The sequence below is a fragment of the Passer domesticus genome, chromosome Z, assembly GCF_036417665.1.
Source record: "Passer domesticus isolate bPasDom1 chromosome Z, bPasDom1.hap1, whole genome shotgun sequence".
In the NCBI taxonomy this organism is placed as follows: Eukaryota; Metazoa; Chordata; class Aves; order Passeriformes; family Passeridae; genus Passer; species Passer domesticus.
The window spans coordinates 12,064,171-12,082,307 of record NC_087512.1 but is presented as its reverse complement, the minus strand read 5'-3'; the positions used below and the strand labels follow the sequence as shown (position 1 = coordinate 12,082,307).

At 37.5% G+C, this 18,137-nt stretch overlaps 1 protein-coding gene across 5 annotated transcripts in view; it reads right to left on the bottom strand.

The window, feature by feature from the left end:
- The window catches only part of NIPBL (NIPBL cohesin loading factor), a 156,753-nt gene that overhangs the window by 135,553 nt on the left and 3,063 nt on the right, over positions 1–18,137 (bottom strand). For 4 of the 5 annotated variants that reach the window (XM_064404069.1, XM_064404074.1, XM_064404073.1 and 1 more), the window contains exon 3: positions 11,804–11,910. The gene's annotated coding sequence lies outside the window, so the exon portion shown is untranslated. Of the gene's footprint in view, positions 1–10,378; positions 10,912–11,803; positions 11,911–18,137 lie in introns of those variants that run through there. The other variant, XM_064404071.1, reaches the window with a different exon arrangement.

Genomic DNA, 18,137 nt, shown 5'->3' with positions numbered 1-18,137 from the left:
ACCTTGCTTGAGTCTAGGTCAGTACCAAGCAGTTCAACACCTGTTTTACGCGTAAGTCTGGGCAAGACCTTCAGAGTAAGAAAGTCAGTCATAAACATGCTTTCAACATAACTAACACAAATGGATTACTTGGCACTGTGTACTACCTACAGCCCTCAACACTTCATTTAAAACATCAGGAGGACAGAGATTGAACACTTGCTTGAGGTATCAGACAGATTGTGCAATCCTCCCCAGTAGCAGGACATTCAAACATGCATTTGTCACTATCTCTTAAGTGTCTTTGACTGCCTTTATATTTTATGGGGAGGTGACCATTTCCTTCTCCTCCTGCTGAAGGAATACTACATCACAGTGCAAAGAAAATTAATTAGAACAGGGAAAAAAAAAATTAAGGCGAGAATACAATTTTCAAATAAAGTGATTCAAACTGAACTCCGGGATGTAAAAATATCTGTTTTGTATCAACTAACCAATATGGATCCCTTACTTAGCACCAGAGGACCTAAGTTCCATTTTGCATCTCTCAATCTCAACCTTTTGACTGACATTCAAGGGGTGACCTTTTCAATAGCAGTATCACAACAAAGTCCCTTTTTGATCTCACTCCAATATCTTCTTATGATGTAGAAATCAAGACTGTAAATTTCACTTATTGCACTCTAACAGCTATTTTACAAGACAATGCTTAGAAATGCATCACACTAACATAGCTGTATGTTAAAACTCTTACTATTAAAAATGTTAGAGCCATGACTTTAAAAAAATCCCCTAAAGCAGAGCATTCAGCATTGAAAAGTTGCTATCAACAAATACTAATACATTACTTTTTCTGAGTATTGACTCAAAAGTTTCTAGACTTTTACAGGAAATCCCACACCTCCAGGCTGAAAATCTTTGCAAAGTCAATCAAAAGTTAATAAATGTCCCTTGCCTCCAAGAATTCTGACACGGTCCTTGGATTATGTAATTGCGTAACACTTCTCTGCCATCCCTAGGCCCAATCTTCCTCCAGCTTACAGGAGGGATCTGCTCTGGAAATGAATCAGAGTCTATTTGTGAGGCTGTAAGGTCTGTTGTACATATGACACTTCAAATCCAAGTAAAAACAAAGAAATTACAAAGGGAAAGAAGCTTCAGATCAGATAGCAGGAAACAGAAACACATCACTCTTGGGAATCTCATTTTATTTTTATTACCAATGGCAAATATTTCTGTGTTCCTTTTATCCTGCAGGCTCCAAAGCCTAATTTGAACAAGCACTGATTAGTCATATTTGTACCCAAAATTAACAAAATCTGTTCTACTATTACCATATAAATGATTAAAAAAAAGCCAGTTAATTTAAAATTAAGGTTCTATAGTTGTTCCAGTTAGACTTCCAAAGATAATGAAGACCAGCTTCTTCATCTCAGTATTTCAGTATTCAACTTACGTGATTACATACTACCGTCAAGAAGATTTTTAAAATAAGCATTTGTGGAGCTTAATTGTGGAATTACAATATTCCAGTACAGCCCACAGAAAACCCTACGAGAAAATTAAGACTTCTGTCTGTGGAGCAGGGCTTCATGACACAAAACAATTCAGGAAAAAGGCTACACACTGAATACCAAAGAAAATCAGAAATGTTTAATCATAAAAGACAGGAGTGAAAGCAATCTCTAGAGTTTATCCCTTTCTCCAAGGCAGAATCAATAATATCTAAGGCAAATACTTGGAGATAATCATAAAACCTGTTGTTTTAAAAAAATTAAAAACACAATTCAACTTATTGTACACAATCGCTGGAATAGATATCCTGCTGTCAGTAAAAAAGGGATTACAGACTTAAGAATACCACAATGCATTCATAAAGGTGGCACATATACCTATACAGGTAATCTGAACTACAGAACCTCCTATCATTTGCTCTTAAAAGCAGTTGTCCAAATTTCTGAGCTTTTTTTTTTCCCTTAAGTAATTTTCTCAGTTTAGGGGAAAAAAAAAAAGGACTCAAACAATGAATTCCTCTGTGTGAAATAATACTTGTTTGCCCAGCCAATCCTTATTTTCTTCTTCTGGCTTCTCAGGCAATTCTTCTCCTTCCCCTCTCTGGCCTCTCTCAGAAAGAACACACTTCCCATCCGTTCTCATCCCTGAACTGCTTTCTCTGACTGTACAAGCAAATCCACAGTATATTTTTGCCTTTGCTTTTTGGTAAGGCTGTTTCACAGCTCTTCCTTTATCTATCTTAAGGGCATTTGTGTCTGCCCCACCAGCTCCTTCATCCAGTCACTATAGTTCAGTCATTTCATAGAACAATAGAATGAATCTGGAGTTGGAAGGAACCTCAAAGGTCATCCTCCGTGCCATGGACAAATACACCTTCCACTAACCCCATCCAACCTGGCCCTGAACGCTTCTAGGGATGGGGCAGCTACAATTTCTCTGGGCAACACATCGTCTCTCCACTCTCACAATAAGAAATGCCTTCATAAGGCCTAATTTAAACCTTCCCTCTGTCATCTTAAAGCTATTCTCTGCTGTCCCAGCACTACATGCCCTACATGCCCTTGTAAAAGATCCCTCTCCAGCTTTTGTGAAATGCCCCACTTACTACTGAGAAGTGCTATGAAGTCTCTCCCCAGAGTCTTTTCTTCAGACATTCCCAATTCTCTTCATAGGAGATGTGCTGATCATCTTAAGCAATAGCCCTGCTTCTTAAGAACTTCAAAGCTCCTGCCTTCTACCAACTCCTACCCTTCAAACTCCATTCCCTCCCCATCCATCTAAGTCCAATTCCAGTCCACTGCTCTCTTTCTCCATCCATCTGCAATTTTACTTCTTGTCTTTTACACACTTAAATTAATAATCTGCATTGTGGATAAGCAGAGAATGGAAACCATAAAACTAAGAGTTTGTACATCTATCTCACTGCTTAGAACTTTTAAAGAAATTTCTGCTGTGCACAGAAAGTTGTGTGGAAAACAAAGTTTTTCCAACAATGGTGCCTACAATCAGGAATTTTTTAGACACTAATAATATGCCAAATTTTCTGAAAACTTTTCAAATGGCAACTAAATGTATATCCTTAATGCAAAAAGTTATTTCACACTGAAATTCTAAACTCTTTTTCCCAAAGAACAGCTTGAAAAAAAGGTCAGGAGTAATTTTAAAATATTTTTTCCTCCATCACTATCCTTAGAAGGCAATGAACTATGCTCACTTTAAACATTATTCAGATAATAAGTCAATAAAGGGCATTCATTCAGCAAGGAAGATTTTGGCCCAAATGACTGAAGTTTAGCAAAGTCAGAAGTAAAATCATTGCCTTTACATAGTACATCAGTACCCAGGAAACAGAGGAGAACCAGTCCTACCTACATGCAATGAGTAACATGCATTCTTAAAGTCAGCTAGTAACTCTGTTAAGCAATGCTTCACATCCTTGTGACTGCCAAATTTTAACAGGATAAATGAAGTTGTGCTATGTTACATGTTATGCCTCAACATGCGTTTTTAAAAGAAACTGCCAGGAAGAGACAACCATTACTGAGCACGCTAGAAGAAAAAATCCATTTTCCATTAATTCAAAAGAAAGAAAAAAAGCAAATATAGCATTCACACAGTAAAAAGCAATTACATCACCTTAGTCTTAACTAGAAACTTAACAAACACATCACCAAGCAGATTTAAAATTTTCCCTTCAGAAAAAAAGTAACAACAAATTTTTTTTAAAAATAAAATATTTTAGATCTTCACAAAGAACTCCCCATAAGTTCTCAAGACAGTCTCATGAAAATCTCATCAAAATTTGTCCAGTTTTTACACTAGAAAAAGCAGGTTCCAGATTATCTTTTCTACAGCAATTTTTTAAACTCAGCTGCTGTACATAGCATCTGGTAAGAGCCCTCCAAATTCTTCCTCCTATTCTCAATATCCAGAAAACATCTGAAGAAAAAGAGAAAGCAACACATCTGAATGGAAAATAACATGAAAGAAACTCAGAGAGTATTATTAAGTCATAAGACTTGAAAACAAAATTTCAGAGATGGAGTATTTGCAACCTCATCCTTTCTGAGGTCAGCATAGAGGAAAGACTAAGTTCAGACATGAGAGATAGAGATTGCATTATCACCGACATATGTTTGTTATTCAGTGAGCTTGAGGGGAAAAAGGGGAGAAAAAAGGTTAGTACTACAAAAACAAGCACAGAAGCATTAAGAAATGTCAGAGTTACAGTTGCTTGTACCTATATTTTAGTTCCTTGTGCATTGTGATACTCATTGATTAAATGATCATATACTGTTTCTTGTTATTCACAGGAACACTGCCCCATATATGGCACAGGACATATATGTCATGAAACACAAACTTACAAAGTAAAAGGAGGTACGTTATGTAGAACATAAAAATTTCCTACTAAGGAATTTTAATAAAACTGAGAAGTTCACTGAGAAGTTTCACATTCAAGATATCTTTTGCCAAAAACTGACATTTATGAAAAACAATTCTTCTTAAAAACAATCAAAACCAAAACCAGACAAAACAAAACAAACTAACAAAAACCCTCCACAAATGTACTCTCACAGAAAATCTGCACAAGACAGAAAGGAACTAAGTTAATAAGACTAAAGTACTACTTATTCTGCCTGTTCCAAAATGTACTCACAGCCCCTGAGCCACGCTTTGAGCATGATACAAAAAGCCAAAGGGGAAGAAGGAAGTTCAAGAACTTTTGTGCCTGATACAATTACACACTTGGGCCTGGACTTCCTATATCCTGGAAGCAATCTTCTGGCTAGGAATGTACTAACTACACCTCAGAACAGCCTTGCTTCACTAATAGTCTTAGAGGAGCCTGACAACTGACTGATATCTCGGTGGTCTGACCACTAGGTGTAGAGGTGGGCATTCAAGCACTCTACATCAAGTGCAAAAATTATCAGGCCAAGAGCCAGAGCTTTATCCCTAAGAATCCCAGCCCAATGCTGAGGATACCTTCCAACAGGAACTAGTAATCCTACAGAGTAACAGTAATAATTTTGTATCTCTGTATTTGATATTGTAGCAACCACAATTAATTTCCTGCATGATTTGAGTTAATGATCTACCCTGCTCTCTCTTTTCCCGGATAAACTTTAAGAGATAGACAGTGATTCTTTTTTAGGTTCTCAGGACAAGTAGTCTGGTTTTTTCCAACTGTTGGCATGATTGAAAGAGTTAAATTTTACAGGTATTTAAGGCCTCCAGTGAAAACCCATTCTATACTTCTTAAGGCTTCAGGAGGAGAAACAGTGAGCCTGACAAGTTGCAAGTGTAGAATACACATGACTACAAATAAGGTCAACAAAAACAATGTTATGAACATCCTAAGTGCTATAAAGTAACTTTAAAAATCTGAAGAGCAAAGTATGTCACCATAGATAAGATTTATAAGGTTTTTAATTCATTATTTTGATTCCATTTCAGTCTTTAATCTATAAAATTGAAGAAATATTTTACAGATGTGCAAAAACAAAACTCTTTGAAGTCTGCAGCACCTTGTTTTGAGATAACTCTACAAATTAAAATATGGAAACAGTTCAGCCTTCCTGAAGAACTGGGATGTACACAGCAGGTAATAAGGCAACAGGCTACACAGTGAATGATGAGTACATAAAGTAGGTTGTAAGAGTGGTCAGCTGGCATCTCACTGCACTGGAAGAGGCACTGAAGTGGGGCTGCAAGGGTGGGATTGAATACTGTGTTGCAGTTAAAGGCCCGGCTCCTCTGTTACCTCCTTATAGGACTCCCTTATTTTGCAGCCTAGGGTTTTCTGACACTGTTCCTCTAAAATGCATTGCATGTCTACACATACACACTGCTACAAAAACCTGAGCGCTTCAAATCAAACCATAGCAATAAAATGAAAAAATTAATTATCTACTCATATAAAAATAATCTGAGATCTTTGATTACTTACACTTAAAAGTGATACAATTTCTAAAGGCCATAAAATTAACTTTTTTGTAATTTTTTATTACTTCAACATGAAAACTGGTCTTGGATATTTACATTGTTTTCAAGTTATTTGTGTAGACCAAGTAATCACCTCAAAATACAGTATTAACAACCATATTCAACCTGACTGGAATCCCTTTTAGTTTCCACATACAACCATATCCAACCTGACTGGAATCCCTTTTAGTTTCCACATACAACCATATTCAACCTGACTGGAATCCCTTTTAGTTTCCACATATAGTTGGGCCAAAATCCTTTCTTCCCTCCCTTTTGTTAGGGAGATTTTCCACGGTTAACAGTAGGGACAGGAAGTGAAACACAACGCAGGTCCTGCACAATCTCCTCAAATGCAATTTCCTTACTCATGGGGTGTCATACATGTCAATGTAGAGCACTTCTCTTTTGCACCTTTTGGGGGTCAGAATCAGCTACTGAAGTATGTTTGCAATACAAAGAAAATAAAAATACAAATGTAGATGAATTATATTAAGGACTTTGCAATTGTTAAATATTTGTTTTCCTAATTTCAAGAATACTTCATTTTATATTATTGAAGGGATCATTATTGTACAGAGTTATTAGCAACAATACACAGGTATAACCAATTTCAAGCATTTCTTTGCAGATATGTCTGCAACTAAGTGTTCATTATTGCTGATGTTTCAAAATCAGAAGCTAATCTAACCTGAACTATTTCTAATAAATGCAAATGAAAAACAAGATCAAAAATAAGTGGTATGATACTGAAATGGCCACTGTTTCAAACGTTAAATATTCTTAGTGCTTTGTGATAGTAAATAGCTATCCGAATGCCTGATGACCCACCTCACACCTTCCAGTCAATGAATTCTGCCATATCACTACTCATATTTTTCTGATTAAGTATGCCCACAGTTGTTATCCAAATTAAACACATTCATTAATATTACACACTTCTCTAACATACTTTCTAGAAATTATAAAGCTGTGAATTTGAAGACTTGATTTCTTTCAGGATAAAAGTACATATTTTTCCCTCTAGTTACAGCAATCCAGAAACTTCATATGTCTTATGCAATTTTTATGAAATATTAATATAAATGTGGTATAATCAGTTTAAGATTTTGTAATATAATAGACATAAAAGTCCAGTTGCCACTGAACATATAAAAATAGGAATAGGATCTCTAGCTTAAATCAATGCATATTTTTCACCTAGTATCCTCCAAAATATAATTTATTTATATTGTAGAGGACTATATATATGAAACACTCTAGGATTAAAGTTATATTACCTTAATAATCACACTAACACAACAACAGAAACAAATAAAAAGCTTCTCTCCTAAGGAAATTACTATCTATGGCCTTGATTCTGCAAGAAGAGTTGTATGAACATTTATGTACACTGAGTCTCAAGCATGAGGTTTCATGGGGTACCTGTGCTCTTATGTAGAACAAAGATTTTCAAAAGTGCTTAGGTATATAATTTTGCTTCTCTGATCCGTCTGTTGCTTCTAAGTCAAAACTTAAACATTGCAAATTAAAAAAAAATCTATTATATTACTAGCAAGCCTGTTTCTATGTTTTGATTTTTAAAAAGTATAAAACCAGCTTGAATCAACAGCAAAAGATTTCAGGAAGAGATTTTTGTTGGAATAACCTTAGGTAAAATGTTCAAGAAATTCAGAGGAAAAAAACAACCTGTGCAGAGGAAGTAAATTCAAAACGCACAAATCAAGCAAAAGTACAAAATGAAACACAGAAAGAAGCATTTTTCTCTTTTTGATAAAATAATAGTTACAATTAACATCTTGAGAATAATTAATTTTTTTATTTCCATAACATCAATAAAATAAATACTTTGTCCTTAAGCAGCTACTTGTTGTGATAAACACTGGAACAGTAGCAGCTCCTAACATGAGGGAAAAAGTAGTATGAAAGTGCCACAGGCCTGTTTCACACACATTCTCAAATATGCTAAAACATGCAACTCAAAAGAAAAATAAGTTTTCTTATAAATATTTCAACTTAAAATATTTCTGTAAAACTATATAAACTGATCAGGCAACTAATTCAAGATTAACCACATACGGCTTATAAGAACAAACCCAAAAAACTAATTAAAAATAAAACCAGACATCTTATATTTCTGTTTATAAATACAAGTATTTTTCATCCCAGAAAAGTGCATACGTTCCGATTTAAAAAAAAAAAAAAAGGGTGCTGTAAACACAACCACACAACCCTGGCAATATAAACTTGACAGGAACTGTGTAACTACAGTAGCTCATTTCCTGCTCATATCGAGAATATTAAAAGCAACCCTCCTTAAATGAAAAATCAGTCAGAAAAGTTCACTACTCTTAGCTTAACAAACACATTCTTAGAACAGCAGCTGCCTGAAACATAGACGCAAGAAACGCTTGGGCTGTAATGTCGCTTCCTGATGATGAAAACTACCCAAGAACTACAACTACTTCTGCCCAGTCCTTTCTTTCCTGTGCAGCAGAGTTACACTCGGTTTCCACGCACACTACGGGGCAAAAGCAAACAGCAACTCCGCTGTTACACACCGAGGTGGGGACAGTTAGAGACGACTAGTGGCTCCCTCTGCATTTCACAAAGTTTAAAAATAAAAAGCTGCTTTTTCGAACTGTAAATGGTTCCTCTCCACGCACGTAGGCCTGAGGCCCTGTTGCAAACAGTGTCTAACAGGACCAGGCAGCACAAAGACAGGAATGGGAGATTAGTGGGAGGAAGGGAGGCCGGGATTGGGGCTCAGCAGGATCTTCTGGCTTTTTAAAATTCAAACTGCTCCCTGACCAATACAAATCACGGACACGCTACTGACTACTACACGGATTTACAGCATTAAAAACACGCCTTCTACGTGACAGCTATATTAACTTCACCCTTTTAAACATGTATCAGGGCACACGGCAGGCACGATAGCAGAGTTTCATTTACAAGACTCTGAACACAATGCACCAGAAAGTTACTCTATTAGATATAGTAACCACATATTATAACAGCAAATCTACCTGAACAAGTAAAAACCCTGCAGAAAATTTAACAAATTATTTAATATCAATAATCGTTTGCCACTAACAAAATTCCTCTCTACAAGGATGAAAACTTTCTATTTTAAAATTTCCTGCAGCTATGTAATTTCTTTTGAAGTATTTTTATTAGTTCACAGGTTGTTTGTTTAAATGTGCCTGAGTTTTTAGCAACACTTACAATTCTACCACTTATAAGTCCAAGATTTACTTTATTGTAAATCAGCTACTATTTATTTATAAAGACCTGAGACTAATAAACAGTAATTTTCAAAATACAGTTGACCTGTAAAAATGACGCCTATTACATATTCAAACATCATGGACACAAACAGCCAATAACAACCTTGTGATCTCAAAGTGATATAGTCTGACAAGAAAAGATGACACTTTTTAAGCATTCCTCACATCTCACTTAAATAAATTTACCTGTGATTCTCATGTACTTTGGTTAAAATCTCATCTTCACCTTGGTCCCTAAACGTCACAAACACAGCACTTTACACACAATCCCTTGCCTGTTTTTCCGTTTGCTAGAAGCAGAAAATGGTATTTCTTCCTTTAACATATATTTCTCTAGCATATACAGGACACAGACACCAAAATTGTGTGGAGTACCTGATAGCCTAGCACATTGTATCTGTATTTCTTAGGTCTGCAGGTGTTCATGTTGTGTCAATCATCCTTCAAATACTATTTTATGCTATAAATATACTAAGTCATTAATATACTAATCAATAATGTTATTTAGAAATGAAACATCTGCAGATTATAAAACCAAAAGCATTTAAACTTTTGAATGTTCAAAACACACTTGGTTAGAAGAATAAGGTAATAGTGGCATTTTTGTTCCTGAGTATTTACATTGTCTCTCCTCTCCTATGCCTCCACATACTCCTGCCCCACTTCAGAGGGCTGTCTGCGCTGGGACCCTCCTTCCTTGCCCTAGGTGAAGTTGTAAATATGGGAAAGGATCAGTGCACATTTGCGACTAATTGTATTGTTTCCTCCTCCTCCTCCTGCTCTTTTCGGGTTGAGGCCTGTCACTGAGCAGCCGCTTCGCCTTTCTAATCCCCGAGCTGGAGTAAAGGCGCTGGCCGGCGGGCCTGCGCCCTCCGCCGGGCCTGGGCCTCCCGGCAGCCCGGCACGAACCAACCTCCTCCGCCAAACCCGACCGAGCAGGAAGGGGGGCTGCGAAATAAACACCTCCGGTTGCCACTTACTCCCCTCTCCCCCGGATAACAGCTAATCCCCTCTGCTCCCGGCAGTGCTGGGCCGCTGGGCTGAGAGGCCCGGCCCGCTGCTGGAGAGGGCAGGGAGGGGAAGGGGAGACAAGGAGGGGGGATTACCTGAGCAAATCGGCGTCTGAATCCAACGAGAATCCGAGAGAGGGGGAGAGAAATCCGCCCCCCTCCCTCCTCAGAGGAGCCGCCGCCGCCGCTGGGCCGCCGCCGCCGCCGCGGAGCAGGAGGAGGAGGGGAGATAATATAACAACAATAATCCGGGCCGGGAGGGGGGCTGGCTCCTCTTCCGTCTCCTCCTCAGTGCAGCGAACATGTAGAGCCGGGGGGTGTGCGGCCGAGGCAAATCCCTTCCCCCCGAGCCTGCTTCACAACATCAACACAGGTCGGGCCGCGCCGCGCCGAACCGGTTCCGAGCCGCGCTCCGAGCCGGGGAGAGCGGAGGGTGGCCGAGGGGCAGCGCTGCCGAGGGGCCGCCGCCGCCGCCGCTCCCTCCGAGAGTGCGAGCGCAGGAGGGCGGGGAGGGGCGGCCTGGGTACGGTGAGTCGGTACCGAGCGGGGGGGCAGAGGGAGAGAAGGGCGAGGAGGAGGAGGAGGGGGAAGGATCCTGTGTGTGTCTCTCTCGCTCCCTCTCAGAACAAAATGCCGACCGGAAGTGCAGCGGCAGGAATGACTCCCTCCACCGGCGCCAAACACCAGCAACCTCCCCCTTCCCTCCGCTGCCTCCTCCTCGCCCGATCTCTCCCTCTCCACCAGCGCTGCTTCCGCCGCTGCAGCTGGAGAGGCTGCCTTGCCTCGCCTCTCCCAGCAGAGCCTCTCCTGCGTAGCTCCTCTCCCTTCCACACTCCTCCGACTGCTGCACGACCCTCTCTTTTTTTTTCTTTTTTAATTTTCCCCCTCCTCCCTGCCTTTTGGTGCACGGAACGAGACCGAGGTTTACGCTTAAGCCTGCGCTGAGGATTTGTGAAGAAGGGATTCTCTTGGAAAAAGAATACACGTTTTGGTGTTTATCTTTTTGTCCTGCCTAAGCATGGTGGAGAGGACGAGGACTGCAAAAGGCTGCCTCGCAGGAGGCAGACCTGGAAAGGGCCCTTAAACTGAGCCCTCAAAGGCGGCAGCCCTTGCAGGTGGGACACTCGCTGGAGTTACTGTCGCCGCTCGTGCCCTTTCTCTGTGGATGTGAGAGGCCGCGCCGCAGGAACCGAAACACCCGCTGCTCAAAGCATTGCCGGGGCGAGGGATTTCCAGATGGAAATACGGAACGGGAGTGGCTTTCTAAAATGGGCTTTGTGGACGAGCACTGGGGACAACACTGATGTTCAGGTGAAATGAAGGCTGAGGCTCCACCGCCACCAGATTTACTGGAAATATTTTAATTGTGTGTTGTGAAGGAATGTTTGGAGAAATAGCATGTCCTAATTTGAAAGACTTTCTGGTGTTCCTCTGTACAGGTAAAACTTAATAATCATAGCACAGGATAATAATGAAGAAGCATTTATATCCCATGAATTAACTATGTCTTTTAGTACTCACTCAATGTCGTTTGCTGCTCAGTACTTGGACAAAAATTCTTTCATTTCTAGAGGAAGCACTGCTTGTCTGTCGACTCCAGGAATCAGCTGGACACAGCTGTAAATACCCTGTGACATATAAACACACCCTTTCAGCGCTGGATAAATGTTATTTGCACAAAGGGATAAATCTTACACCAGTGCACCTGATCTCTCCAATGCTTAGGATTTTTTGAATACTGCTCTGTCTTTAATAGAGATTTCCAATGCATCTCTTATGTTTAAACTACTACACAACTCGTAATTTTGGATAAATCAAAGTTTGGTTTATAAGTGTGTGTGTTTTTGTTTAAAAGTACAGAAGTGAAGACGGTGCTGGAAAACATGGTAATTGAGTAATGGAAATACTATTGTTCTAATGGCACATATTAACAGAGAGAGTAAACTGAATTCTGAAAAAAATGTATTACAGACCTCTGTTCCAAGTTAATATAAAAGGTCCCAATCCTATAATCATTTAAGCATTTATAACTTGAAGTTATCAATTTTAAATAAAGGTAAATAATTGGAGTTGCAAATGAAGTGTGTCCTTAAGTCTTTGCACTTAATTAAATACATTGCAACTCTTTAATTCAAGGGGACAACTATTTACTTTCTCTTGGAAATAAAATATAATTTAAGGAACTACCTATCTGGAGTTCACATAGCATATACTTATACATTTATGAATTTCCAGGAAAATGTAATTCTAAAATTACAAAGCTCAGGAATACTACTTCAATCTACTTCTAAGTGATTGTTACCAATTCATGTTGATGGAGTATTTCTGTGATTTTAGTAATCTATTTAAATAATTGTTTTTTTCTTAGTTGGTGAACTAATATGTAAATAAAATAGAGAACATTAAAATTTTAATTTTCAAATGCCAAATATGGGGTTTTTATGTTTTATGGTACCTATTTGATTATAGTTTCAATGAGAATATCACTAGACTATTTAATGCTTTTAAAATACTGTTCAACTAAAAGAACTTGTAGAAATGGCTGTTTTACTTGAGTACTATGCTGTATTACCTGCATGAGAGAGCAACTAATTTAAACCATTAGTTCTTTTAGAAGAAGAACCGATGGGCAAATCTCAGGATTTTATCATCCTTAAGGGTAATTAAATATTTTTAGTCCACTTTTTAAAATGAAAGATCGAGTTCTATGACTGCATTCAGACAAGCGTTCCTTGTATTCTGCTTCAGAAGCTCACTCATGACAGTACACTGCAGAACTGGATGTTCACTGTATTCCTAAAAGCACTTTAGTATGCAGAGGGTTCATGTCATTATGCCTGAAATGACCAGAGAAGTTATAAATCAAGTATTTCAGATTACCTCATAACTACTGCCTGAAAAGCCTTTAAACCTTATTTCTGTTCCAGGCCTTAGTCATGGGGTGGGGATGGCCCTAATCTGTATGGGAGGAGCTACGCAGCCATGCAACCATGACTGTAGCACACTACGGAGCATACACTGCATGAACAAAGCTGGTCACAGTGTGGAGAAGGGCAGAGGTCTCTCAATTCCACAAATTGTAGTCCACACCTATGTAGTCCAGAAAATGAACTGCAAGTTTCAGGATAAAGCTTTAGAACCTGATCCTGCTCCCTTTGATGTCAAAAGATGCATTTGCCCAAAACAAATGACTGAGTTCCCATAAATTTAAGTTATTTATCCAGTCTGTTATTCTCAGACTCATTTTTTGTTCTTCAAAGCAAATCTTAATTCAAAAGGAAGGAATTAAGGATCTTCATGGAGAAAGTACTCAACCAATTTTCTCAAAATATATGGAAAGCTGTAAGTATGTCTCTTGCTGCTGTTTACAACTGCTGTTGCTGTGTACTGAGATAAGCATAAATGCAAAGATAGTATTGCTGAAAGTAGAGAAGGGACCTCTTTTGCCCTCTTCACTGTGATGTTAACTTCCCTGACTGCTACACGTTGTTATTCAGCTTCATAAATTATGGAGAGCATGTAATACTGGACTAAAAATACACCTGGCACCAATGTTTTCTTAGATATGATTGTTGTAATTTGATTTTATTTTTTCTGTAGAATTAATGAAAAATGCATTGGTTTTTACCATTTTTGTCTCTTTAAGGGCTGGTGTAACATTCAAGTATCTGTCATTTTAAGTTGTTTACCTGTCATTTTAAATCGTTATGTGATGCACAAACATTCTGCATTCTGTTTACCTCCTAGTAATTTACAGGTATGTATATTACCCATATTACAGTATATGTATTTCTAGGTAGATTTTTAAAATAATTAGGACATGTCATTAAAATAGTTTTTTTAATTGTGACTGTTTATTTTATATACTCTTTCAATAATTGGAAAGAACTTTCCTATAAAAAGTGCTAGCTTGTTATCTCAATACAGTTACACAATCATTAGCTATCATCCTAAATTTAAGTACTCTATTTAGAATCTGGTGTCAAGGCTGGACCACACAATGATTAGGAAGAATTCAATAATGTATGCAGTATGACAAGTAATACAAAGTCATGTTCTTTGCATTGCCTTTTGTTCACAGGAACAAATTTAACCATATAACTAATTGACTGGGGAACTAATTCACTGTGGAAAGTAAGCAACCTAAATATGAAACTCACAGTGGTACAGGTTAAAGAAAAAGCCAAAGAAGCCTGAGGAGCCAAATATTTGTATGGTTACTTGCTTTAAGTTTACAACTTCATGGAGACTACAGATTTGTATTTATTTTTCCTGCTAAGCCAGATGGAAGTTATATTTTTTCCTTCTTCTAATTATTTAGCTTAATTGACTAACAAGAATTTAATATGAAATTAAATGGTACTTTTTCATTTTAAGTGACAAACTTGCATTATCTCGACCATGTTAAGAATGAGCTTCTGTTTGTAAACTGTATGAATTCTATGGCAGGCATATATATTAAAATGTACCATAATGTTTCTATGGAGAAAAAATGACAAGACAAAACTCTGGTACTTTCATTTGAATGTTAAAGTAAACTCTTGATTATGCAAAGCATTAGAGATTCTGAATAAAGTCAAAGACAATTAAAACATGTAATTTAGACTTTAAAACATACATAATAATAAGACACATTTTATAATTGAAAAAAGGCCAATGATAGACTGCTGGAAAAGTAGACTGTCCTAGAATTGTTATAACAGGGCCATAAAAACAAGCCTAACAGCAGCTGATTTTTGAGGGAAGATAAACGATCAGTTACACATTGACAATGATATTCTTTAGGCTCTTTTCTCACTGTTGCTGAACTTCAGAATGGAATGCTCCCATAATTTTTGTGGTGGTATGTTGGTTTTTTTTGTTTGGTTTTTTTTGGTGTTGTTGTTTGGTTGGTTTTGGTGGGCTTTTAGAAGGGGGGGGTTGGGGGGGTGGGTTGGTTTTTTGTTCTTAATTTGAGCATTCTATAACTCTATCCTCTCAATTGTCTTGGTTTGTCTAGGCACTGGGAGGACAACTTACTGTCATGTTAGCCACATAAGAAATACTGTTAAATTTCCTACAAGACTGTTGTTGAGTCCCACTATGGAAAACTTTAAGACAGAAATATAAAAACATTCAGGCTTTTTTTTTTAACTTTCTCCACTTTTTAAGAAGTAAGGCTCAATCAATTTGCTTCAGAGGCCAGCAAATAAATGTGGACATTCATCTTCTGGCAAAAGACATAAGTTAAAAATTGGCCGTAAGGGCTGTTGTATTCAGCTCTGTATTCAGAAAGTCATACTTTTATGCATTAAAAATAATTGAGAATATCGTAACATGCCTTGTGATTCCATTTTTAATGAACTTGCCAGAAAAAAAAGAAGATTTAAAACAGAGATATGCTTATCTATATATAGTGTATGTTAAATAAAAGTGTCTTGGGCTCAGGCCTTTAAAAACTGCTTCCTTGGAATAGAGAACTTTGTGATTCTTCAGAAGTGTTAATTATCCTCAGCCAAAGCATGAAATGGCTACATATAACTATGAGGTTAAACATGGCTGGGACTGTTCTCTGGCATTGGAGCTTGTAACCACCTAATGTTTCATGTTTTACCCAGGATAGTCACATGCATGTTTTGCCTGTTGAGAATGGTTCATGACTAACACTAATGCCTAAATTGTGCACAGGAATTGTCTGGGAAAGTGCAAGCTGGCATGCTTTGAGCTTGTGCCAAGGTCTGTTCGAACACTTTAATATGCAATTTTCAGACAGATTATTTCCAATGTCCATGCGTGTTCCATTTATGTTGCATTTTATAGACACACCTAAGGCAATCTGACTTGGCAAAAGGTAAGAAGAAACTGTAGTTCCCCATCTAGAGATAAATCACATTCACATTTCTAATTATTTCATTATTCAAGTAATTAATGACTTTATCCAGAAACCTGATAAAAGAAAATTGATTGAAATTTGGGTATCAGTTGAAATATTTGTTCATATGAAGACATTTTAAAGAGTCCTATACAGTGTCTGAACCAGACTTCTAACCTGTAGCAGACGTCCCTCTTGGTTTAGACTTCCTGTGGCCTTTACAAAAGGATATCACAGTGAGATTGGGAGGAGAAAACATATAGTGCAATAAGATGAAATAAGCACAAGTAACTTTTGCACTCCTTTGGGTTATGGCTGTCAACATCAATTTGTAATGAAAATTACTTCTGAGGTGTAATTTATTGATTTTAAGATAAGAATGGAAAAGGAGTAAAGATAAATAAAACATAATCTGTTATTTTCTGAATGCTGAGTATTCAATTTATAACTTTTATTTTCTTATTTTTTTTCTTTTTTTTTATGTAGCTGGATATGTGCTGGAAATTTGCTTTTCAGCATAGCCACAGGGACAAATGGCACTGTATCTACTTTGTCAGGACTTTAGAAGATGTGTGGATGCTCCATTAGTGAACCAGAAAGCAGTATAAATTTATAATTTATTTACTTTCACACAAACTTGCAATACTGTGCATTCTGAAGCACAATCCTTTTTAAAATTTTTGTTTAAACTATTGACAGGAACAATAAGTGGTCGAGAAACTTGAGCTGTTGACCTGGAGAAGCTCAAATTAAATGCAAATATATGTCTCTGGCTAGATGATGCAGCTTAAAAATCACATCAAAATGATCTATTTATGAAAAATGTCCTTTTCTGGATCATGATGTATTTAAATTCCTGGTTTTGATGTTTACATTTCTGTATTTATCCTCCCACTATTTTAAAATACTGTTCAACTTCCTCAGGTTTCTTAAACATAATCCATCTATTAAAAGATAAATTCACCACAGAAAATTTTTGTCTCAAAGGTATACGTTTGGAGAAATAACACACTAAGCATAATCAGTTTCCTTAAAGCTTATAGGTAAGTGGAAGTAATTTTAAAATTGTAATGATAATGAAAGACCACTAGCATACACAGCATTGTTAATTTGTAGTTTTGAATTATTATTGTACATTTTGTAGGTTTGCCAACTTTCTCTACTGTTGATTGCATTCCAGTGCACGTACTCATATAAAAAATGATACAGTGACTCTCCTGAGGAGGCTGTGATCTGTACACCTGTGCTACTGATAGTATTGTTTTCCATGCTGGGTTCAATTTATTAACATGGTCTGTTATCCATAAAATCGCTGTTAGATAAAACAATTACAGCTAATTCTCATAGGCAGTGCTCTTCAAAATCAATGTTAGAAGTAGTTTAACTTTCTGAAAAAAAGAACCAGTTTCCACAAGAACATGGGTGCATGTCCCCACCAAAACCAAAGACACATGTGGTTGGCACATGTTTTGTTGGATATTTGGGGATAGGCATGTGTGAGAAAAAGAGATATAAAATGCCATAGAAATTGATGCAGAGAAGACACAGATACCCATATACAGGCCTGAGCAATCGCTGGGAATGTAGCTGTAAGAAAAGCAGAGCAAGAGAGATTCAAGATGACTATCAACCAAAAAGGAGCTGAGACTTTGAGTGAAACATTCACATGGTTTCAGAGGAAAAGAATGTACACACAATCTTTATAAATAGAGTGCATCAAAACATCTAATGCCATCTATTTTTTCTGACCAGAGACACTGCACTAACCAAGTCAAATTAACTAAGAATACACTGCCAATTTTCAAGTCAATTGCTTTCTAAATAGATCCATAAATTACAATAACCTGGCAGCTTTCAAAATATGCATTTCCCTGCCAGGAAAATATGTGCATACTCACCACAAAATACTTTATATACTTTCATTCACTAGACTTTTTCCTAAACTTATTCATTACTTTCATATATTCTATTGCTGTTTCCCCTCTTTTCCAGACTTAAGATTAA